Source organism: Cryptomeria japonica, chromosome 4 (assembly GCF_030272615.1).
Source record: "Cryptomeria japonica chromosome 4, Sugi_1.0, whole genome shotgun sequence".
NCBI classification, from domain to species: domain Eukaryota; kingdom Viridiplantae; phylum Streptophyta; class Pinopsida; order Cupressales; family Cupressaceae; genus Cryptomeria; species Cryptomeria japonica.
Window position 1 is genome coordinate 286515506 of NC_081408.1, and position 27718 is coordinate 286543223.

Consider the following 27718-nt stretch of genomic DNA (forward strand, 5'->3'; position numbering starts at 1 on the left):
CTTACATACATAAACTCTCTGATATATTTTACATTATATCACATTCCCATATTCATCACCATCTCTCTTATCTGTATAAAAATTATCTAATCCAATTGACCTATATACCCTATACAATTTATCATGCCTTATGTCAGCTTACAAAGATAATTACATATCAAATTATATGTCAGCTAGATAACTTAAATGCATGAATATAAAAAACCAATTGTCGATGCTAGATCCAAGAGATTTTGGCCTCCAATACCGATAACCATATTCTAAACCATGTTGGCTTGCATTGACAGTAACCAAAGAAATCCTTCTATCATATTGGTGTTGGTGTCAGTGTTAATGTCGGTGTAGTGTCTGTGAAGTGCGTGACAATACACAACTGAACCAAAACATGAAGTCGGAACAAAATACCATGTTACCATCAATGACAACATAGTGAAACCAACCAATTGAGTGTCAATTGCCAACAATCTCCCCCTTTGGCATTGATGGCAACACTCATGTGAAAAATGGTCAAGGTTTCATCTATTGGTTCCATACTACCTGCTCCCCCTGAGCTGAATATTCATTAATGCAAAATAGTCCACATCTCCATATCTCCATATCTTCATAATGTATACAACTCCTTCTATTATTTTTCACATCTATATCACTCCCTCTTTGACATCAATGCCATCAAAAATTCTAAAAATGGATGTCAAAGATCCAAAATAAACTGTACAATGAATATCCCAAAAATATCCTACTGGATCTTAACAAACTTCAAAATTTCTAAATAAGCCTTCTCAAATAGCTCAATTTAAGTATCCCAACCAGTTTTGAACATGTCAGAAATAGATACAAGTCCACTTAATATATGTGTGAATGACTCTTTCTCATTTACCTCTATCGGTGTTGGCTTCCCAACCATATCCATACATTCTTTCTTATGTACGCTGAGTGAATCCAACTAGGGACTCACCAAGCCTCTTAGACTTCTGGTTGTTCTTATAATTTTGTCTCTTTCCTTCTCAAGAACAAAAATTTGGGCTTCCAAAATCAAAATTTAACCATCAATGGATGTAGTCAATGAAGTCAATCCATCAAAAGAATTAGCAATATTTGCAATTTTCTCTTGAAATTCTTTTATCTTCTTATCCACATTAATTGTAAGTATATGTGTGTTACAACATACCCTATAAATATTTGTACACTGCTTCAAAGAATTATCTATCAGTTTCAGCTTTTCATCAATCTTCTTCTTCTCAAATTCAATCACCTGATCAAATGCAACTCTCTTAGCCTGAGTGGACCTCTCCAGTGCTTGCCGATTTGAAATTTTTTGTAAGAATTGAAAATCCTTTGAAATATGCTTAGTAATTGTCTTAAGCTTGTCAGATGGGCTTGCTTCATTGTCAATCTAGCACTATGGGGCTAGTCTATATAAAATAGTGATTGACTGATCAATAATCCCTTTATTTGTAGATCCCTCCTTCATTCATTTTTATGTTGCCATCGTCATGAGTTCAGTAGGACTCATCTCTGTTATGTTTTTCTTTTCAACCTACAAGGTGTCGATTGATAACAATGATGGACCAACTACTGATTCCCTGTCGGATTCCCCTTTCTTCTCCTCTGATGATTTATCCTTTATAGATTCCTCACTTGCACTGGTGGCTTCACCACTCGGTGCAATCTCTGTAACTATTGGTTCCTCTATATGAACTGTACCCTCAACCTGTACATTTGTATCTGGAGGACTGTTATTCTTAGAATTAGCATCATGTACATCATTTTTACACTCTTTGTATTAGCTGGTATCTCAACATATGTCTATACATCTGTATTTACTGGGGGCTTGATTTCCACTATCTTAATGTTATTCGAAATTGAGGGTGAAGTACCCATAATCCCCTTTCCTTTTCCTTCAATCGGGGTGTCTAGAGTGTCTTTCTTTGATTCCGATGAAGTAAAGAAACATCTATTCTCTCCAAACAACTTAACCCATGCCTTTTGAGTCTCATTTATTATCTCATTTACCCTTCCTAGCATCAGATGGGTTATTCTATGTTTGTTATTAAAGAGTTTTCTATTTATCACCTAAAGTGTCCTTTCCATTTCCTTTGGAGCAATAGTAATACAAATAAATAATAACTCTTTAATTTTGATATGCTTATGTTCTTGCATTGTTGATGGTCTTCTAGCATCTAACATATTATATAATTCTGTCGATATTTGATTTTCAATTTCTATTAAGGCTTTCTTATAAATATTCAAATATAATAATATTGCTTCCTCTACCTCTCTTTGTTCATCATCTTCTAAATGTTCATAGTAAAAATTGTAGATTCTTTAACATGCCATCCTTAGTAGTTTCATCTAATAAATGTGCACATGTTTTAGGTGGAATTATAGTCACATTACCAGATTTAATTGCAAGAATGATGTCACTCTTCTTCTTCCTCTTTGCACTGCTGGATGTAGCTAAAGGTGTTGCCTTTGGTGCATGCTTCAATTCTGGTATTTTGAATGTAACCTTCCTAACTGGTTTCTTTTTAGCTTCTACCTTTGCTTCCTATGTTTTCTTCCTTACAAGCCTCTTGAATGCCAAGGGTATGTCATCCTCAAATTCAAACTTTACTATAGCAGACTCAATGTGTACTTCTAGATTCTTCCTCTTACTGCCTTTCTCCGGGATAGAATCAATTAATGCTTTAATGTCTTGTGAAACCTTCTCAACAAATTTTCTAGCCTTTCCTTCCTGCTTCTCTCTCTTCTTCTAGTTGAACTATTTCAACCTCTTGTGATTTTTGTTTTGTAGTACCACAGGGTTTCTCTGTCTCATCAATAGGTGCATCAATCAACATTTTTGCATAAGCCTCAAGGATCTGTGCATCCACTTTATAGCCCATTTCCTCAATCCAGATCTTTGGGGGCTTAACTGCTTCCATAAGTGTTTCATCCTTTTTCACCATGAATCATATGTCAGTTGAATATTTTTCTACAATATGCTTAGGAACCCTTTCCCTAGACATCATAGATTTATGAAACCCCTTGAAATATCCCCATACTTTATCATCTCTCTGACTACCTGAAGTAGCAATTGACTATTTCAATCATCTCCCTACTGAGATATCAAATGCCCATTGTCTCTTCACAAAAAAGGGTGTGATTCATGAAAAATAATATTAAGCAGACAATTAAGTTGCCATACCAGAAAGTTCCTTTCTTTTCTCCCTTAATCTTTCCTAGGTTTATTAATAACTCATCTAACATCCAACCGCATAGATCCAATTTCACATTCTCTCTTATCATTTTGTATGTAGCGAAAATGTAGGAACTGGAAATAGAGTTCAGTCAGTTTGACTGAGTTACCTTATATCTGATGATCATGCTACCAAATCTGATGTCCATGTCGGTAATAGTGCTTACTCTCATAGATATCCTATTAGATGTCACGTCGATGATCTTGTTTCCCAATTGATGGTAAGCCAGTGACTACCTTGATGACTTCCTTGGTGATTTTGTAAGGTCTATCTAACCAGATAAACTCCCCATGTACTCTGCTCAAAACATACCTAATTATCTCATCTTCGAATTTTGGTATGTCTAGAATGTTGGTAAACCCTAAGTCTTCAATGTGCTTTTATGCCAATTTGATCTTTCCAGATTCTCTCATCAGCTCTCTCATGTACATGCCCTTTATTTCAAATGTTCCCAAATCCTTAATGTGACAATGTATGTATGCCTAACATCTTCAACATAGACAACTCCCTCTGGAACATGGGAAAATGCTCTAATCAAATCTTCTAGGGTAGTCACATGCAGATACCGCTTAAATATTGGCTTGGGGCGGTTCTTGACCTCTACTATAGTCAAATTTTCAACAAAGATAGGAATAGATGATGATCCTTCTTCCATGTTTAAAGATAAATACATATCGATCACTTTTGGTGAAAACCCTTAACAAATTCTTCCAGTCGCCGGTGAAATCACTCAAGAAGAAATTTGATTGCTCTAAAATGCCTTTGATCACTCTTAGTCACTCTTAATCACTCTAAAATCACTCTGAATGCAAGGTGATCAAGAAGGAAGTGAATTTGACCTTATATCTTCCATGAAAAACCTTAATCTTCCATTGACATTAATGACTATCGATCAAAGATACCGAATCTTGAACAAAACATATCCATGCCAGATAAGTATCTCCAATGTCTGAAACATCTTCTAGAACATTTTCCCAAGGCATATGCAGCATCTTCATGAATTTTGCTTACCCCTCAGGCATTTTCCTCAGTTACCAAATGAGCTATCTGCCAGTGTAGGAGCAACCTCCTCTGTCGGATAAGTAACTGGTGCATTTTCATCTGATGATTGTTCTTCAGTCTTCCTAACCCATATCTAAGTATGATCTTGTTGGATTTCACTAACCTTCTCTTTCCCTTTCTCATTTGATCCTCCATTACCAACTGATGGATTTTTGCTTCTACAAAATTTAGCAATACGTCCAACCTCATTACATGCATAACATGTAACATTGTTCCTTTGAATTGCTTTGCTAAAACCGATGAAATTGCTTGACCTGCATGGATTATCCCTATATCCAAAATTTCCACATGCATAGCATTTAACATTCATTTTGCAATCTTTTGTCTTATGACCATACTTATTGCATTTAGAACATTTACCGGGAGCATAATCAGTGTTCTGATTTTCTTTGTTTCTACATTGTCTAGCCATGTGACCAAATTTATTGCAAACAAAACATCTACCATTAAATTTATAAGCATTAAATTTCCTTACCAGTGCCTTATGGTTTTGATCTTCATTATAAGTACTGAAACTTTGTCCTTGCTCAAATCCAAGTCCACTGGAATCTCTAATCTGCCTTTATCTCTTCAACAATTCATCTCGTTGTGTTGAGCTATCTTGAATTTTTCTTTATACTCACTTTTAGTAGTTAGATCTTCTCTCAAAATTATCATTTGTCTCTCAATCTCTTGTTTTGTATCATATTTTAGATTTCTAACATGTGGTATCAGATCCCAAATTTGAGAGTTTTGATCTCATTTGATTCCTAATTGAGAGATTGAGTTATATGAGATCTTTTTCATCTCGTATGATCTTCTCTTGTATTTTATAATGATCTGGAGAATTAAAAAGGATTTAACAAGACCCATTTATCCCTTTAATGTGCATACAAATTTTGTGAGATCTAGGTGATTCTAGCATTTTTTGTTATGTTGGTAGCAATTATGGTTATTTCAAAACATCCAAAAGGCTTGATAAAGTCAATATTGGCTTTCATTTCATACGATTTGGAGATCATTTGACGTAGTTGTAAATTGAGGGTTTCTAGTTCATACATAGTACATATTTTTTCTAGGATATTTTTAGGCCAAAAGGACTTAACCATTTAGTCCAAAAGACCCAAAACACCCCATTTTCATATAAAGATTGTCCATATTTGGACACTAGAGGCTCTAGCAAAAATTACTTTTCTGGAGGGGCATTTTTATCTTCTCAGCATTATTTTTCATCAATTTTTTGGTGTACTCTTATTGTTTGCAACCTAAAATAATTTACCCATAGTCCTAATATGACCCAGGGATCTTTTTGCCACATTTATTGACCATTTTTGGCTGATATAAGGCACTTAAATCTGGTGTTTTCTATTCAAGTGTGAATATTGGAGGTTTTATTTGGCCTCTTTTCACTTGTCAAAGATGTAGTGTGAGGCCCAGGTTAGTAGGAGACTAATTCCCCCTCACAAATCACACCATTGGATTCTATATTCCACCTTGATTCCAATGAGTGGTTGTAAGTCCATTTTTTGTTATTGGCAAATTACAATTTTATTGTTTAAAATATTGATGTATTAAAATAGGCCATTTTACAAGAATTTATTTTAGTCGTAACTTTTGATCGGTAGCTTGGACTTAAGTGCCATCTTTTGCAAAAGTGCATTTTTATTTCCCATCTAATGGTCCTATTTTTTATTGTTGATACTCTAACTTATAAAGTGCCAAACTGGGGGGCTCTTTTTTTTTAATGAAAAGAGGGAGTTCATCTATGCATGTTCTCTTCTTTTCAACACTTCGTTTCTTGCATTTCTTCATCATAGATAAAAAAATTGTGCTCATTATGACTCCATACAACTACATTGAGTGGAAATCACACATGACAATTTAGTTAAGGAGAGATGGATTACATAGGATAACAATGGGACATGAAACTAAACTTGTTAAAGATGAAGATACGCCTAAGTGGTTTAAAAAATGTGATGAAACCTATGGAGATTTGTGTTTGTATATTTATACTGATTTCATCTTTCATATTGAATCTTTAAGTACAACAAATGAAATCTAGACAAACCTAGAAACTCTCTATGGCAAGGAAGATTCAATGAGGGGTCATATGGTGGAAAATGAACTAATTAATTTTAGTCTAGGAAAATTCAACACAATCTAGGATTTTTTCACCAAATCGAAGTCACTAAGGTTGCAATTGAAAGATTGTGGAATTGAAAAGAAAGATAAACAATTGATTATTAGTATTCTCTCTATGCAAAGTTTAGAAAATTTGGTATTTGTTTCTACCTTGTATGCTACAAAGAGTGCAATTGGGACTCAATTCACTATGCCATCTTTGGATACTTTTCTATTTCTCTTACTCAAGAGAAAACTAAGTTAATCTATATGGGCGCACTTAGATCCTATAAATCACATGCCATGGTTTCCAACCAAGGCACAAAAGAACAGAAAGGGCAAAATAGTAATCAAAAGGATAAGAAACAAAATAATAGCAAGGCAAAAATGGATCAAAAACTAGTTACTTCAAAAGAAACTAATGAGGCCCAATCTTCTAAAGGCAACAAGCCTCAGAATGAGAAGTTCCAATGCGCCTATCATAAAAGACCTGGTCATGATGAGCATAAGTGTTTGAAGAAACAAATTGATCATTTGACACAAATTCTTAAGAAGAATAATATCAGTGTTCCTGAGTTTATCAAATAAAATTCTAATGAGGGGTCTAACAAGGCACATGATAACAACAAGGGTAAAGTAAAAGGAAACATGCTTGTTGCAATTGCTTTGTGCATCATTCCACTTGGGTTCTTGATTTGGTTGCTTTGCACCACATGCCTTCATCTAAGTATGAACTTGCATTTTTTGAGCCATTTACTATGCCTTTTATTTTGATTGTTCATGACATTCATGTTGAAGTGAGTGGAAGAGGGTCTATTAATGTGGGGCATGGCATAATTTATGATGTTCTTTGTGTTCTATCATTATCAACTAATCTCCTGATTTTGTTGAGTTCGCTCCTAATTTAGTGGAGATTCATGAGCTGTGTAGTAATGGTATAGTTGCAGTTGGGAAAGAAGATCATCAATCATGACTCCATTTATTTTCTCACTTTGTTCCTAATCCTCCTTCGTGTGTTTTTCTCTCACTCTGATGATGTGAGTAGATTATGACATGAGTGGTTTGTCCATCTTAACTTCCACTACTTGCAGTAACTCAACCAACAAAACATGGTCATAGGGCTGCCTTTAGTTCAATTATTAGGTAGATTTTTTCAAGGCTTCATTCTTGGTAATCATCCTAAGGAAAAATTTGACAAAGGGAAGGCATGGATATCTTTATAGATATTGGAGTTAGTTCACAGTGACTTGTCTAGACCATTCTAGCATCCATCCTTTAGCAGGGCTAGATATATTCTAACTTTCATTGATGACTTCTCTCACTACACTTGGGTATAATTTCTCAAACAGAAGTCAGAGGTGTTTGATTATTTTCAAGACCAAAACTTTTGCAGAGAAGTAATCTAGGAAAGCTATCAAAGTTTTGGGCACTGACAATGGCAGTGAATATGTCAATCGTCACTTTGAAAAGTTTTCACTTCAAAGGGGATTGATTTGTAGCATTCAGTTCTATACAATCTTCAGTAGAATAGTTTATTGAATGAAAGAATATGTCCTTGAAGGAAATGGCCAATTGTATGATTCACTCTAGATCTCTTACAACATAACATTGGGAAAAGGCCATAAATTGTGCTTGTTATATCAAGAGATTTTTTCCTCACCAAGCCTCAAGAAAATAGTCACTCCTTTTGAAGCTTGGAGTGGTCTAAAACCATCTTTTAAAAAATTTAGAGTTTTTGGTTCTCTTGCATGGGCCTACATTCCTGCAAAGAAATGCAAGGCCTTGGATCCACAAAGAAGACCTTGCATATTTTTAGGTTATCCTGATGGTGTGAAGGATTATTGGTTGCTTTACCCTAATACACTTGATCTATTCATTAAGAGTAGTGTTAAGTTTGAGGAGGGCTCTTCGAGCTCATCTTTCATCACTTCCTCATCTCCTTCCACATTAACATTGGAGTCACTTGGGATACATGATAGATCTTCTAATGAGTTATATTCACCTAAGTAGATTCCTTATGATGAGGAGTCTTCTACTTGCCCTTCTGATGCTAAGAGTGACTAAGATGATTCACCTCCTTCCTCTCCTAGCCATCATTTAGAGAGTAATGATTCTCTAGATTCTCTACCTTTAGGTCCACTTTGATCTCAACAAACATTACAGTCTGTAGGAAATTGGGTTGAGGATCCATTGGACACCAAACCAACTTGTCCAACATCCTCCATATGGCTTCATTGCTACTGTCTCATATCTATTTTGGTATTCCTAAATGGAACATAGCTATGCATGAGGAGTATAGTTCCTTGATGAGGAACAACACTTGGGATTTAGTTCCTCTACCTAAGGGAAGGAAACTTGTTCAATGAAAGTGGATCTATGAGACAGAGTTTGTAGCAGATGGGTCAGTTGATAAGTATAAGGCTTGTCTAGTCACCAAAGGATTCTCCTAGGTTCCTAGGATTGAATACTCTAAGACTTTTGTGCCAGTTACTTAAATGAACTCCATCAGACTTGTTCCTGCCATTTTTGTAGCTTATCATTGGGAAGTGCACCAGATGGATGTGAAGAGTGTTTTTCTTCACAGTGACCTGCAGGAGGAAATCTACATGGAGTAGCCATAGGGTTTCATCTAGGATTCTTCCCTTGTGTCTCATCTTTAGAATTTTCTCTATGGCCTCAAACAAGCCCCTCAGGCTTGGTATGCCAAGATGGACTCCTTTCTTCTAACATTTGGGTTCACTCAGTGCCATCCCGATCCCAATGTCTACATTTTGCAGCAGAATGATTCACTCCTATTTATGATTTTGTGTGTTGACGACTTCTTGACCACAGGGAGTTCCTCATGTGCCATTGGAGTAGTCAAAACTACTCTTCATGATAGGGTTTTGATGACTAACTTGAGCTTGTTATATTATTTTCTCAAGGTTGAGATCATTCAATCTTCTTTTGAGATCACCATCACATAGTCCAAGCACGCTTTTGATTTTCTCTTGAGGTTTCATGTGGTTAACTATGAGCCTACTCTAACTCCCTTTCTAGATTCAAACTTGAGGCTCAATGTTATTCACCTTTTGTTGATGCACTTAGTATCGATAGCTTGTTGCGAGTCTCATTTATCCAACTCATACAAGACTTGATATTTCCTATACTATAGGAATAGTCTCTCAATTCATGTAGGAGCCCCATGAGCTAAACTGGAAGGCAACCAAGTGGATACTTTACTACATTCAAGGTACTCACAGCTATGAGATTCATTACGAAATGTGAATTCATCTTGACTTGGTGGGCTACATAGATTCAAATTGGGAAAGCAATTCTCAAGATCACAAGTCCAATTCAGGTTATAGCTTCTCACTTGGTTCAGGTCCTATTTGTTGGTCAAGCAAGAAGTAATCTAATATTGCTATATCTTCTATTGAGGCCAAGTATTGGGGGCCTGTGAATGTTTCCATTGAGATCATCTAGTTTCAACACATTCTCACTAAGTTTGGGGTCTAGTGTAGATGACCATCAATCATATTTTATGACATCTAGAGTGCCATTAAAATATCATTAAATCCAATCCATCATCAGTAGACCAAACACATTTAGGTCCACATTCACTATATCTAGGAGATCATCCATGGCCATGTCATTGATCTTCACTACTATCCAACTTCCGAGCAGGTTGTTGATATCTTCACAAACAATTCACTAAGTGCAAGTTTGTTCATTTGCGATCTTTTCTAGGGGTGTGGGAGGCTTCATCTTCTAGGGGGGCTTCTTAGTCTTTTCACTTGGAATCTTGACTCTCTCTACTCTGGGAGGTATTTTCTCTCTCTATTTTGGAGGGCTATTCTCTCTTTTTTGGGAGGGGGGATTCTTCTATTTGGGGTGGGGTGTTATGTACATGGGTACCTCATCTAAGCTACACTTAAGGGAAGGTGTTGGTGATAGGATTTTATTTCCTATTTGGGTTATTTATTTTCCCTTTATTCCTAAGTTTTTCCTACACTTTTTTTAATCTTGCTTAGGTTAAAAAAGTGTTTATTTAGGGAGTGGGTTATGAGATGTCACCTTACCACATGTTAGCATCCATTAGCTATCTTGGGAAGATACTTTTCTATCTTTAGTCTGATATATGGTTTCTCTTCATTGGCCAATGTTTCCACCTCCAACTCTCTCCCTATTCTATATAAGCATGCTACCTAGCTTGTATTTTCATTTTCTTAAATGCATTGTGTTGTTACTCTACTATTCTATTGTAGAGGCTTTGGAATCTTAATGCAATTCTTTTAGATCAAATTTTGTATATCTCTTTGAATCATTGGTTTGCTTCCATTTTGCATTTCAAATTATGTAGTTTAGTTCTCTCTTACTTCTTATAGCTTCTTTGGTTTCATAACTTATTCAAGATTTCTAATATATAGAAGATAAAGAAGAACCAAATGCAGAAGAGAAGGAACCAGAACAAGCACGTAAGACACTTGCAAAGTATGTGTAGAAGAATCATTTAGAAGATAAGATTATTAGAGATAAAGACAAGGGAGGTTAGACTAGAAAAAGACTTGTTTCAAGGCTAGTGAATAAGCTAAATTTTGTTTCTTATCTAAGCTAGATCCATAGACCTTTGCAGAGGCTAGAAATGATGATGGATGGATGAAGGAAACAAAAGAAGAGTTGAATCAGATAGAGAAGAATCAGACATGGGAATTGGTGCCTAGACCGATGGAAAAGAGTGTGATTGGAACAAAGTGGGTGATCTGGAACAAGCTAATTAACAATGGAGAAGTCACAAGAAAAAAGGTCTAACTAATTTGTAAAGGTTATTCACAAGCTGAAGGAATAGATTTTGTGGAGACTTTTTCCCCAGTAGCTAGGATGGAATGTAAGGAAGTTAAGTAGCAAAACAACTTCTTACACTAAACTTGAGAGGAGGGCAATGCAAAATCTTTCACAGATTAGTACAACAGTTACAAAAACTTAACAAAATTAAACATAAATAGAATGCATACCACAACACAATGGTTTATGTGGGAAAACCCTTTTGGGAGAAAAACCCCAAACTTAAAAAATGACCCAATATATTATTCAAAAATCAACATATTACAATATAGTTGTAGAGTAAGGTTTTTATAGGAGTACCACCAATGGGATCCAGAGGCAACTCAATAGCCATTAGATTCTAATAACACATCGCAATATAGTATTCATAATACAATCCCCTCTTAAAATAGGGTTACCTTATAGGGTAAACAGGATGCTCAAATATCCACCATTAAATCTATGATCTAATGATAAATAGTCAAGATTTGCAATGATAAGATTATATGTGAAATTTTGTTTTGGGAGCACTGCCCCTACTAGCTAGGACATGCACTACACCCTATACCCCCAATCGTTCATGGAACCAAGGCCGACAAGGGGGAAACCCCTTGCAACCCCCAAGTCAAGGGCTCTTTATCAATAGTACTCTTTTGTCATTCCAAGGTTGAGACACCATTTTCCTAACATGGAAACTATGAGGATGTTTCTTGCATTTGTTTCCTACAATAATTCTAAGGTATATCAAATGGATGTCAAGTCAACATTCTTAAATGGATAACTTGGAGAAGAGGCTTACATTGAAAAACGAGATGGATCTCAGTTGTTAAAATATCTAGATATGGTCTATAGATTCAAGAAGGTAATTTATGGGTTGAAGCAAGTTCCTAGAGTTTGGTATGCAAGATTGGATAAATATTTGTTGCAAAAGAACTTTAAGAAAGGTATTGCAAATAGTGATTTTTGTTTAAATCGTAAAGGTGACAAACTATTGATAGTGGTTGTATATATTGATGATATCATTTTTGGTGGAGATGAAGAAGTTTTCAAAAGAAATGCAAATTTTTTTTAGATTTCAATGATTTTTGAGTTATTATTTTTCGTTGGTCTTCAAGTAACATAATCAAAAGATGGTATCTTCATCTCTCAAGCCAAGTATATCAAGAAAATGTTTAAGAAATTTGGTATGGATAATTGTAAGCCAATTGGAACCCCTATGGTTACTAGTTGAGCAAGGATGATGAATGATTAGCAATAGATCAAAATATTTATAGATCTACGATTGCTAGATTGTTGTTTTTAACTACCGCAAGACTAGATAATATGCATGTTGTTTGTTTGGTTCCTAGATATCAAGATAATCTAAAGCAATATCATCATACAACCATGAAAATGATATTCAACTAATTGAAAGGGGATTCAAATTTTGGTTTGTCATAGAAGGATGATGATTTATCTTTGTAAGCTTACATAGATGTTGATTGAGCCAGATGTGTCGATGATACAAGACCTACAAGTGGCAGAGCATTATTTTGGGGGAAACGGGCTATTGTTTTGGTTGAGCAAGGACTAGGATTCAATGTCAATATCTACAACATAAGTAGAGTACATTGCAATGACATCTTGTTACACTCAAGTTATGTGGATGAAGCAAACTATCAAATATATTACGGTGATATATGATGAGGCAATTCTTATTATGTGTGGTAATACAAGTGTTGTTAATATTACAAAGAATCCACTGATGCATTCAAGAACTAAACACATTTCTATCTGGTATCACTTAAGAGAAAATATGGTAGAGAAAGAGGTTTTATTGGAATATTTGCCTATAAAGGATCAAATTGAAAATATTTTCACCAAGGCATTGTCAAAGGATACTTTTGAGTATCTCCAATAGAAGTTAGGGATTATTACTCCTACTTCAAACTAGATGCATAAAAGTGGTGCATCTTTCAAGGGGAAGACTCAAGTTTATCTTTTGTCTTGTGGATTTGATGTGGTGGCTGCTATAGGGAAAGCAGTAAAGGTTGTGATTTCTTGGTTGTAGGAAAATATGTACAAAAGAGAGACATTCTCAATAGGGGGAGTGTTGTAGATATTAGAGGTATACTCGAAAGGGAGAGAACTATTTGAATAATTGTTTGAAATGATGTGCCCTTTGTCCTTGATGTCAAAGGAGAAGAGAGTTACAGAGAGAGAGTTTATTGGTTCATGGTACAAGTTTTTCCATGAATGACAAAGGTGTAGATTGTTGTAAATATGAGTTTGTGTTGTCATTAATGTCACACGTGTGTGTTTTGATGACAAAGGTTAAGAGGTAGTTGTATTTTTAGTGCAATTATGTTTGAAACATTGTCTATCTATTTATTGTCTGATATTTATGGTTAAAAATGAGTGTTCAGATATTGTTATGTTGTCTAGTGGTGATATTGAGTGAGTATGCTATGTTTTTAGAAGTTCTCCGTATTGGAAGTTGTAATATGAAGGAAAAAGTATTTAAAGTCTTAGTGGGAGAATGCTTTGCATTTCTCTATTTTTTTTAAATGATGTCTTGCAGTTCTAGATTTAATGTCTTCATTTTGTGGATGTTGCACTACTATACCTTTAGGTCCTCAATTGTTCAGGTGTTGAATTTCGGTTGCAGTTTGCAAACAGTGAAGTTGTCTACTAGGACTAGTTAGGAGAATGCTTCACATTTCTATGAAGTGTTAGTTCAAGTGTTGTGGCTTGGTAGACATGTTCATATTGTTTATACATTGCTACAATTAAAATTTCATTTGTTGGTTTGCTTCTCAAGTTAAGTTTGTTTTTATGTTGTTCAACATTGTCAATTGTGTTGGTCTCTAGCCGATTTAGTTGGTTTATCTATAATGTGTTAGGATTAATGATAGTCCCAAAGATACTGAGAGGGGGGGGTGAATCAGTATCTAACTGGTTAACAAAATATTTGACCTTATTAAGTATTTTGCATTCCAAAATAGTGTACCGGTAAATAAGAATTAATGCAGTAAATAGGAACAATAAAGACAACATAAAAAAACACACCATAATAGAAGATTTTAAACGAGGAAAGCCAGTGTGGGAAAAACCTTAGTGAGATTTGTGACCCACAATATTCACTCACTGGCCAATGAATAAATACTACTTACAAGAGGGGCCTGCACATGCAGGATGGCCAATTGCCTAGAGCTCACTGCTCAATCTACAAAATAGAAGTCTCACTAACTTACAAAATGGATTATGAAAATCCAATACAATGTACTGCTTCAAATCAACATCAACTATGCTAGGTTCAATACCGGTTTAAGCTCATACTATAACCATAAACCTTATATAAAATCTTTCCTATGCATTCGCATATATCTCATCTTCTATTCCATCCACTATCCTTATTCTTTCTCCTTATATGAAAATGATTTACCAGATCTCATACATATATGAGTCTATTACAATATGCCATGTCGGCTTTACAAAAGATATTTATAATTAAATACAATAAACAAAAGTTTGTTCCTATCGACTGGGATGCTGGTATACATTGTTGTCACTGCCGGTGAAGTGTCTGTCGGTGCCGGTGCTTGCCGGTGGTTTACTAGATGAATGCCACAAGGTTGCTTGAAGGTATCCACAAGGTTGCAAGGTTTCCATCAATGACAACACCTTCAATTCTCATTAGAGTATATAATGCCAACATAATGCCCCTCTCATTTGCTTTTCTACCTTGCATACTTCTTGTGTGGACTTGGATTTGTGCTCATGGATTGTATCTCTTGCATTTTGCATGTGGATCATTTTGTACTACTCGATTTTTCTTTGGACACTTTATTGTTTCAGAGTATGTGATCTTGAGTGTTTATCTTATAATCGATTTGGTTGTATGTTTTATTATCGTCCTAGACCAGTGATGTGTTGGATTTTTTCATGGTGATTTTCTTATGTTGTTGCAAGGAGATGCATGCTTTATTCATGTACCTATTAGTGAGATCCATTACATGATTGATTGGATGCTTAACTCATTAGGTTGCTGTTATGGCATAATCTAGACGTATTATTCTTTGATGATTGAGATAGACTAATGTTGTGATTTAAAATCACTATATGAGATAAGTAATGTTATTTAGATTAGTTGATTACAAGTAATGAACCATATTTTATGTTATTTTGATTTGATGAGATATCATGTTACTAACGATGTTATGATGTTGACTCCATTAGGAGAATATTTATATGCTCATTGTTGTAGAGGATTAATATTGATATTATTTATGCAGATAATTAGATAAAATTACTATTATGGAGTAAATTGATAATCAAATGTTGAAAGAGATGATATCGTAGCATTCAATTATATCAAAATGTATATGATGTTAAAATCCCCTTCAATGATTGGAGTTATTTTATTTTTACATATATATGCATGAGTAGATATACTTGATGTGTGAATTTTCTAGTGATTATGGGTAAAAGGCATCGACTCCACCTACCTCTACAGGTCTAAGAATGTCCACGTCCTTGATGGTAGTTAATAAGAGACAGTACACTAGCCAAATACTTGAGCCAAAACTCAACGCTTTTGATTAGGGTGATTTCTTTGATTTTTTTATTTAATTATTTTATTATTTTGAGCCCCAACTACCATAGTTGGTAGCTTTTGGAAACTTGGTCATCATGTTGAATCACCTCAATGATTGTTTGTGCATATTTTATTCAATTGAGATATGTTGGCATTTACTATATGCATCAATGGTAATTTTAAATCATTAAAGTAAATTAATATTATAATGTGCACTGTCATACATGTATTTGAATTAAAGTTATTTGAGTGATTTTATATTTTGGAGATTTTAGGAGTATAGTGGTTTGTGAGCTTAATTTGATTTTTAAATAGTTTTATTTTCCCCTTCTCCAAAAAAGAGAGCATATAATTTAAATTAGAGCTCATTTTCAAAACACTTCTAAGTCATTTTCTCTCCTCTTTCTCTCTCAAAACCCTACATGTAGGAAAATTGGATTGTTAATTTAGGGAGATGACTTGGGTGGGATTTTCTAGGCATTTTCTTGATGAATTGGTGTGGGCGGATGCTCTGGGTTACTTGAGTGAGTTGGATTCATTTGATGTGTGTGGGTTGATTTTTAAGTTTGATGTTTTCTCTCCAAGTTTGAGGTATGATCTTCAACTCTCCCTTGTTCCTAAATTTGAATGATTCAATCTTGTTTAAGATGGCTTGTTGAATGAATTAAAACACTTCCTCAATTTGTAATTGGTCATTTGTTGGATTATGTGGAGTGTGTGTTTGGAATCGTGAAAAAGTGGGTTTCCTTTGAGAAGAGGTCAAATCTCTATGGGAAAAGTGTATTAGACTTTCTATTTTGTTTATGTGTTGTTGGGGAGTTAAAAATCATGGGGTCTTCCTCTATTTTGCATGGGACATTGCTTCCTTGAGTTTTTGAAGTGATTTATTGTGATTTTGGGCCCTTGAAGGCTATTAGGGCAACCTAACACATCTGATGCCCATAGGTGCACATCTGATTAGCAGTGGTATGCATACCTAATATCCAAAAGTGCACATTTGAAATATTGGTACACTTTTGAAGTATCTGAGTGTGCAATTGAAGAATAGAGTGGCACATTTGATTATATGGCATATTAGAGTATCTAGTTTGGGTATAATGACTCTTAGACTAAGTATAGCATTATGGGGTCAAAATTGGGGTTTGTCCACTAGGTATTATGAGCAATTGAGCGTGTTTCATTATGGATTTGATTGTTGAGATGATTAATGCTTAGAAATGTTGCATATGATGTTAGCACGCTTGAATTGCATTGTAGTTGCCAATGTTGCTTGTTCCATGCCTTTTTGGGTGTAATGATTTGATAGCTCTTGATGTGAGCAATTGAAATGAATGTGTGAATGCCTTATAGAAACTCTTAAATGGATACCTTGCACCTTATTATGAGATTAAATTACATTGTGGGATCAAGTGGATCCATTCTCTTGGTAGTATGACCAATTGAGTATGCCTTGCATATAGTTGAACTGACATTGTGTAAAAGAGATATCTAATGTTATTAAGATTATAGAAAGTGAATCATTGCATTGTGTTTTATTTTGATACCTCGGCCAATTGAATGGGATGGGTCTAGATCTAGGTACTAAAGTGGGTTTAGTGAGTGGCTTCCAACATGCACCTATCCCAAAGTGGTATGCAACAAATCACATTGGAGAGCTTATTAATCAAGTCATAAATTCATAATAAACTTGAGATAGGATAAAACATTAATTAAGATAAGCAATTCCCCAAGCATGCCTTGAAAACTAGTACAAGGCTAAGGATGACTTCGAAAGGCATGTTTGAACATGGAGCATTGGGATTTGTCTAGAGAGACATACTCTCTCATGTTGCACTAAGACATATGATCGTTATTCTCATTTGTATGAGAGAATGCTTAGTTTTGTGTGGTGAATCTTCACGAGCATATGTGATGACTCTCCCTACACTAGCACTTTAGTATTTAAGTCATGATTGTTGAGTAGCACCTTGCGAATTTATTGTTGATTGATGTTTTGGTTACCTCATTGTGATATATGTCATATGGAAAATTTGGTGTTTCTCTTTTGGGTGTGTCATTGCTCTTATTGTTGCCAACAGAGGGTACTCCCTTGTTCTTTTGGTATTTTACTTATTGTTTCTCGAGAACCATCTCTTACTTGATTGTTGCTTATTGATGTGAGTAATGCATTGTTCACATTTCCATGTTATTCTAGCTTTATAACTCTTGTTGGGTTGATATGTTCATGTTGAGTATTTGCTCCATGTTTGGCTCGTGTAAACCCATTGCTCTCCCGTGTATATTTGTATAATTGTTTGGGCTACATGGCTATGTCCATGAGCACAGTGGGGTGGACCTGAGGGTACCACATGGTCGAGGGGAATCGCCAACCACCATTGGGAATCAAAGGACTTGATTTATGATTGGCTTGATGGATTATACCTCATTCCTCAACACTGGATTCTTCTCATTTTCTCTCCTTCTTGTAAGATGTAATATTTTGTATATTGGTCATGTATTATATCATTGATAATGTATGTATTGAACACTCCCATAGGAGAGGAATGTAGTAAATGTTATTAGAAATGTAATAATATTTCTTTATTTGCATTGGTTTTGGAATTGGGTATGATTTACAATCTCTTATGCTTCTTTATTCTTGATGTATCATGGTGTAATCATAGTCCAACATTTGTATTAGTGTCTTAAATGAACATAGATATGTTTGTTTCATTGTTGGAGGTTTATTTAGAAATATCTTAGTGGGTTATTAGATATTGATCCAGCCTTGGATATGTTACTAAGGTAGCGATGTTAGGGAACCCTCAGAGGTGAATTGAGTTATCTTGAAGGAAGTTCCAAGAATTTAGACTCTCTCATGTGCATAGTTGGTTAACATATAGTTGACCTCATCTTGAGGTTGAGTGCTATACTTGTATATGCAATGCATGGTGGCACTTTATTACTTGTTCGTCTTTTTCAAAAAATATTTGCATGCATTTCTTGTAAATTTTTCTCTTATCCTCTAGGGTTCCTTAGTGGGGTATTACATCATCTCATTTACATCATATAATTTTTGTCTAGATATGCATTGGAGGTTAAGGTATTGTTATGGGGCTTATTGTGTCTTGTGAAGATATACATTTAGCTATTTGCACTGGATTATACTTTTGTGCCAATTGGTTAATATGTGTTATTATTTTTTTACACATTACATTTGGTGTTGGCTTTGTAGGATTTATTGTTGTGTGTGGTTCAATGCCCAATCAACTTGGGAAGACTTGTGATGTATTTGAGTCCCCTTTATCTCTTGGGGTGGACCACATTGAATATAGTTTCTCTTGGTGGCCGAATTTGTGTAATATATGATTATTTTGTTTGTGGCCAACCTAGTTGACTGTTTCAATGAATAAGATGATATAAATATATGTGCAAATGTAGATGAGGAAGTATATTTGTGGAACTAGAAGTATGAATATCAATTTGTGATGTGTTTATAATCATGAGATCCTAGTTAGTGCAATTCATCTTTTCTCTATGCATGCTTGAAGACAATGAGTCTTTTTGGCTGCTTATGCAAATCTATATCTTACCATGGGGTTGTGCATTTCAATAATGCATTTCCTTTGTATATTGCCCTAAGGTTGTGCACCTTAACCTGCAGGTCCAAATCATTCGTAAGGTTCCTTCGTCTTGAGCCTGAAACATTGTATACAGTTATTCATATTGTGAGTGTGATTCTCATCATGGTTTTTCTCATATTGGGTTTTCCACATAAATCTGGTAATCATGTCTTCAGTGTTTATTAATTTATCTTTCATTAGTGTTTAGATGGTTAAAAATAATTGATAAGTGTTTGTGATTCAAAATTTTAAGGATTTGCTCAAGATTGATTCACCTCTCCCCTCTCAATCTTCTGATGTGTTGAACAAAGACACAATGCCATATAAGTGGTAGTGGCTAGACTCACCAAAGTATCTCACTTTGTACTAGGTAATTTAATAGATGGAGCACTCATAATAGCCCATAAGTTTGTTCAATAAATTTTTTGATTGCAAGGAGCACCAAAAAATATTATCAGATTGAGATGCCAAGATGACATCAAGGTCCTAGAAAACTATGTTTGCAGGCTTAAGAACCCAATTGAACATTAATTCATCTTATTATCGAAAAACATATGGTCAAACAAAAAGGGTAAACCAAGTCTTCAAAGATCTTTCGAGAATGTACTACATAGATCAACAATGCTAGTGGTGAGATTACCTAGCTCTAGTGGAATTTGCATATAATAACTCATATTAGTCAAACATTAAGATGGCACCATTAATTGAAGCACTCTATAGAAGGAGGTGTCAAATTCCCATTAGTTGGGATAAGCTAGAAGATAGGATTATTGAGATTCCAGTCAGACAAAGGTTAGCAGAAGCTAACAATCAACAGAAGAGTTATGCAGATGTGAAGAGAATTCCAAGATATAGTTTGCAATAGCAGAGAAAAAATCGAAGCTAGCATCAAGGCATATGGGACTATTTAAAAACCTAGAATTTGTCAACCCAATAGTCTATAGGATTTTCGTACCTCCAGCTCTCACATGGTTGCATAAGGTTTTTCATATATCTTATTTAAAGAAGTATATATCAGACTTTGATCACATGATTGATTGGAATTCCTTACAGGTGCAAGATCTGAGGATGGTCACGATCGAGCCACTTAGGGTGCTTTACATACATAATCTTCACTTGCATAATGATAACATCACACATTGTAAGGTCTAGTGGGACTAGTATTTAGAGGATAGTGCTACTTGGGAGGATTATGTTGAAATCCTTCAAAATTTTCCTCATATTTTCAATGTTTTTAATAGCTAAAGACTTTTTGTGATGTTGATTAGAGCAAAACTTTTATTTTATGGTTATATTAACACTTAATCATTGAGGACAATGATTCACAATGGGGGGATATGTTACATCCCATTTCATGAATAATTTCAATATTGTTTAATTGCATATATGATGATGTTATGTGAAGCTCAATGTGAACACCATTTTGATATTTTTTTATGGAATATATGAATATTGATTTGAACAATTAATGCTTTCTTATGTAGATAGTTTAAATGGTAATAATTTTTTGTCTAACTACCTTCATATGTCTAAGTAGATCTAGGAAATCTTATCACCCTCTGAGAAAGGAGGGAGAGCATCATCAGGGAGAGGGACAAAGACATGGGAAAAGGTCAAAGTTTCCATCAATGCCACAATTATTGAGATAACAAACCTCATTAAGGTTTGTCTTTGTTATCTTAGAGTCATTAGGGTTGACTCAATGTTAACAAAATTATGATGTCAAGACCTTGTTGGTCCAATCGATTAGGTCAAGATTGTCTTCCTTCAATAATAATCATCAATTTTAGATTTATATATTTTGACTTAAACCTACAACTTGTGTGTGTGTGTAAATAATTCATATTATATGAATATCGGTTGTTGTTTACTATTTAACAATTCAAATTTTAGTCTTTAAGACTATATTAACAGCTCATATAGCTGATTCTTGATGTCAACCCATTAATATCTCCAAACATGCTTTAAGCATGGGCATCATTAGCACCGCTTCTACCTTGTGGGCAGGTTGTAGAGAACGGAAGCCGATTCTTGAGACATCATTATGATGTTACAGAAGGAGCGTTTGGAAAAGCGAGGTGGTATTGCATCATGTAGTGTAAGGAAGTTGATATTTCATTCCAAGGAGTATGTAGTGTCTAGCTGAAAAGGAAACAGCTCTTCATTCCAGCATTATCAAGCTAATCACTAGGCATGAATCATTACCATTTATGCTTTGCTCTGTCGAGCTTTTATATGCATCTTTTAGCAGCAGTAATGCATCAATCTGAAGTAATTTTGTTTCTTGCATTTGAAATCATTTGCAGCTAGTCATATTAGATGGCTTAACTAGTAGACTATGCACAGCACAAAATTTTAATGGATTCAAATGCATTCAAAAGTGATTCTACTCCTTCAAGAATACTATCCGATCTCCTTTTCTTGAGCATATACAATAATAGAGACGTAGTCGCTAACTCTCTTGAGCATGTAATTTGTTGTAACATTCTTTTAATAGACTGTGAAACACTGGTAACAACCAATCTGCAAATAGTAGATCCATTTACAAATATTTATATTCCCATTCGAACTACATAACGGCTGAATTTGGCATTAGTGATGTTGGCTTTGCATTTGTTCCACAATGCTTATATGGGTCAATCAGAGGCTTAAAGGAAATAGAATATCCTTCGTCCTGCAAAATTAATCCACTGCATTGGAATTTAAGAACTCGACAGGAGTCAAGTTTTCAGTTAATCCATAAATCATAATCGATTGTTAAGAAAATGTAATACCAAGTAGGTAAGTTTCACCCAACACAGGTAATAGATAGTTGTGGTACATAAAGTTCAGTCGAAGATTATTATTTAAATTACTGTGGAAAGGCACCTAGATGTATGCAAGTATGTACAAGGGATGCACCTACATGTACACATGTAATATGCCACGTACAACCACTTTATGCATTATTAAATAATGGATTTACTTATTAAAACTCATGTTGAGAATGGAACTATAAAGTTGAATAAGTGTGTACTAGGATTAATAAAACATCTCAAACAATATGTTGACATTGTGTGAACTTCTTCTGATCGAGTCTTGGTCCACTTACCTTAAGCTGTAAAAAATTGTAGTTTTAGTATGTTGAATGGGTTAAGTTCAATTTGTCAAAATCAACTAGAATTTGAGCATGTTGTAAGAAGTCAAGTAGGATGGTGAATTATGACTGCACATTCAATGTGCATTGCAATTAAATAAAACCTTTGGTTAAGCTGGCGTAATGATTTACATATGTCTATTAGTTCACTAAATCCACATACACTAGTTGAAAGGTCATGCTAGTTAGGAGGCACATATAGTGTTTGAGCGACTAGAGTCGTGTAGGTACTAAACACCAAGCTCAGATGGCAATTAAACCTAATCTTATTTCTACACTCTCGTGAAGGGTAGGCCCACTTTTGTAAGAAAAGTGTGCAGCAGACCACCAAGTTGGTGGTTGGAGGTGAAACATCTTGATGATGCTCTCCCTCATGCAAAATAAGCAAAGATTTGTAAAAGATTTTAAATTGGAAAGCAAACTTATATAAACCCTAACTCTTCTTGTTTATTTATTGCATAATAATAATGTTAGGAGGAAAGTGCAAGTTATCTCCTTGCTTTATCTAAATCTTTTAATAGATACATTTGAACTCTTTTATCTCTTGCTCAATTTAGTTTCTAAAAGGATTTTAAAATTTTTGATTCATGCAAAAGTTAGCATTTCTTCTAAGTAATTTGAATAGTATTTCCTTATAATTTCATTCAAAATCAGTTACCATGTTACATTAAATGACTTTAAACAACTAATATATTTGAGAATTATATTGATTCGAATACAAATAATTATAAATGCTATGATAAGGTTTCATTAAGTTATTGAATGAAATTCAATAATATTCATGTCCACAATTGTGTATGTTTTTGAAGTTTTTTGCTTCAATTATAATTATTGCATGGATATATTAATGTGTAAAATCAAGTGTGCAAATTGATTCCATGGCCAATGGAATGAAGGTCTTCAAGGAACCCTATTCTAATAATATTTCTAAATCATTTCTTACATTAATGTGAAAGTAACACGTTCTCTTAAAGGCCCCCTAACTTGAGGGTGGCTTGCAAGCAAGCCAAAGATTGGGAGGTGTGGTCCCCATTGGCTTGGAAAATGTTTGTGTTCTTTTGTAGATCCCAAAAGAATGGAACCTTCTATGTCCTTAGAAAGATCTCATCCACCTCTTATGAGAATGGGTTTTGGGGAGAGTTACTAAGTAGAGCTACTCTGGAAGGGTTTGTTAAAATATCATTATAGTTTGTACAGTAGCACTTATAATATGCTTACTTAAATTAGCTATTGTTGATTTAAAAGATTCTATTATAACTCTCATAAGTTATCCATGTTAGTAAAACGGCTTTTGGAAAGCAATAAAATGTATGGGTAGAATAATCTCTAATCTAAATGTAGAGGTAATGGTTAGTATTTGACCCTTTATGATCTACAAGTATTACCATGTTGGAAGAAGATAAATATATTTCATTTATATTTTTATTAAAGAAAAGCATATATATGTCCTAAAAAAATATTCATTTACAAGTTTACTTTACAACACTCTATGATTTATTTCATCAATAAATATATATGAATATAATTCTCCAACAAAGAGAAGTATGTTTAGGTATATATGAGAAAATAAAATGGCATGTTTAGATGAATTTATTTGCATAACATTGTTGACCCAATTTCCTTATTTATTAAAAAAAAAAATGTATACATATATATTTGTGCATAAAATAAAACACAAAGTAAGACATTGGCAATCTCTATGATTCAGTCCTACCAGGAATGAATATATTGTTGTGTGGTTTCAATTTGTCCCATATATAAAATAAAACAAAACAAAGTCTATATGATGGGTAAATGCATGAAATATGCCATGTTTCAATTTTTGTGGAGGTGTTATTTTATTACTCCAAATAAAATATAACCCTTGCCACTTGTCTCCAACTAGATTAACAAAATTTTGCATCCAACAGTTTAATGGATTTGTATTCTTGGTGTTTAGCAAGAACATTTATTTTACAATGATTCTTTTATATTATAAGATATCTCTCGGCATATTTTACATATATTTTTTAAATATAAGTATACTAGTAGGTATAAAGATAGATGTATAAGTTTAAGCATATGTTTTCTATTATATGTGACTGGTTTTAACATAGAAAGAAAATTCATCATGTTTTTCAAAGTGAAACTTTCATACCATTATTTATACATTTATTTGTTAACAAACAAGTAAGAAAAGGGAGACTTATTTGTATTTAAGCTAATAGTAATAAAAAAAATAACTATTGAAATACTATTCTAGTAGGGTTTTGTCTTAATGTACAAATATTATAGGAGAATTGTACCATGACTAGTGGAGAAAGAGCTTTCACCTTGTAAAGAGAAAAAAAGGAGATCTAGTATATATGAAATAGAGGAAAGTGTAGTCTAAATAGAATATGTGTTGTCATTAGATACACATGTAGTCTTCATGCTTAACTAGAATATATGTCCTATAAATCTTCTAGAATTGAAAGAATATTAGTGAAATAAAAGTATATTATATAATTGAATCGGATCGAATAAACTAGAAAATATAGAAAATAAATAAACAAATAAAATATAGTGAAGGTTGAAAGTTAATGCATTAGGATTAGTTGGCAAATTGGTTTGGCTATGAGAAAATCCCCATAGTGGGCCTCATATTTTTGGCCATGGCCTTATCTACGTCATGACCCCATAGAGGGCATATCTCATCCTTTGTAGGGTATGACTTACTAGTATGACCACAATCACCACCCCCTTGTTCCCCTACCATAACATACATATTTGGTAGTATAATAATACTACAACATACATTATGCAAACTCCCCTATGTCATTATTTGAACTTCACAAAATACCTTATAGATAAACATGAGGAGACTTTGAAACTCTAGAACAACCCCTACTTATTTTAAAATAAAATAGTTCACAAAAAATCCTTTGGCAAAAAATAGATCTACCCATGGTTGGAATCATGGATCACTGAGAGGGGGGGATGAATCAGTGATCTACCGGTTAGCTAATTTTCAGACTTAGCTTTAAACCACCATAAGTATAAACATGAAACTGAAATGCAAAAACATAAAACAATCAACCACAAAATCATAACACCGGTATTTTTACGTGGAAACTCAAATGGGAAAAACCACAATGGGATTTGAACCCACAATATTATTCCACTATGGCAAATAGCAAAACAATATTACAATATGGGGAATGCATAGGCATTCAGGCACACTACGTAGAGCTCAATGCTCAATTACAATAAGGACTACAACCTCAGAAGGCTCGTTGCCTTATTGATTAATTATAATGATGAATTAAAACAAATGAAATCCAAAATAGTATCTACAATGCCTGGATGAGTTCCGGTTAAGTGCCAAATACATCGACTGTATCACCTTTTCTATTATGCTATGTTCTGCCCTGTTCTTTGTCTCAATCAGCTACCGAATCAAGAATACACATGTGAAACTGCACCAAAATGGATTCTCGATCGCCCCTTGCTCGCATATAATTATACCATACCACAAAAATATCTCCTACACCGGTCTTATATATCCGCAATCACAAAATAGATAATTTATCAAGTCGGCCTACTAATGTAATGTGTAGTCATATGTCAGCTTGACCGGATCACCAAAGATAAATGTGGATCACCAAAAAAATTATAAAATAATGTCCCTATGTCGGCTCAATCATACCATATATGACTCATGACACTAAAATCACCGGAAAGCATCTAGACCAAAACTACTTTGTTCATCTTGAAATGCCGATTAACTAGCTACTGATTGACATCCTCTTTTGAAAATTAAGATCTTTGATTACTGGATAGGAATCTCATGAAGAGTTATCATCAGTGACAACCCTAAACCAATAATCAACCATCAGAAGTCACCGGATGAGTGTCAATTGCCAACAATCTCCCCCTTTGGCATTGATGGCAACACTCGTGAAAAATGGCTAAGTGTTGAAAAACTATGCACAGGATCAAAATAATTTCTAAGGCTCCCCCTTAGATAAAGAATTTTGAAACCTATAATTATAGTCTTCTACTATACATTTTTCACCTTTACTCTCCCCCTTTGACAACAATGCCAAAGATAGGGTGCTTCCCAAAACTTATATACAAAAGTACCTGTCGAAGACTTTACAAGCACTTGAAGATGTCAGCAAAAATTGTCTTCAAAAATCCTAGGTGAGTGTCCCACCCACTCTTCAAGTTATCCAAAGATGTAATGAATTCACTAAATATAGTTGCATGAATATCTAAAGGAAGTAGATATTCAAGTTTTAGAGGTCACCCACTCTCCTCAAAATTATGTCCTTGTCTGCATTGAGGCTCGAGATCTTATCACTAAGAGTCATTATCTACCCTTCAACAATGTTGGTCAAAGCTACATTGGGGTCAAAAGACTATGAAATACCAACAAGTTTACTTTAGCAAATACTTATTTCTTTGTCTATATCTATAGTGAACTTGGGAAAAATTAGATAAGACTTATATAATTTACCACCTTCTATCAATGCATCTGAAATAGCCTGCAAACCTTTATTCAGTCTATCTCTATCATCTTCAATCATTTTCTAGAATGTCTATATTCTTACATCCTTGAATCTATCCAAAACTCTCTTAGTCGTAGATTTCTCTAAAGTATCAAAACTGGTATTTACACTATTAATAAAATGTAGTAATTTACTAGAGGGGCTAACATTAGGATCTAACTGTACACCTGAAGCCACCTTCTATAATACATCAACAGACATCAAAATAAGCCTTTTATCTTATGACTCAGATTTTACCAAATCCTAAATGGTTTGTACTTGAACAACTACTACAAGCATCAGCTTTTCGGTAGGAGACATTTGCCCAAGATTTAAGGGACCATCTAGATTGATGGACATTTCATTAGGATAACCAATGGACAACTTAGAGGGGGGAGGGAGGGGGGGGGTGAATCAATTGTCAAGAGATTTTAGTAATTAAACCACTTTACAACCTTTAACCAAAGCACAAAACATTGAATAGCGGAATAGCAAAAACAAATATCGGTAAGCAATAAAGCTTAAGAATGAAAAAAATAATCAAAACAATGCAACCATACCACATAACACCATGATTTGTACATGGAAAACTCGGTAAAGGGAAAAAACACTGTGGGAAGCCTACCCACAGTCAGATGATACTTCTGCAGAAAGTATATGATACAATGGGGGGCCTGCACATGCAGGAA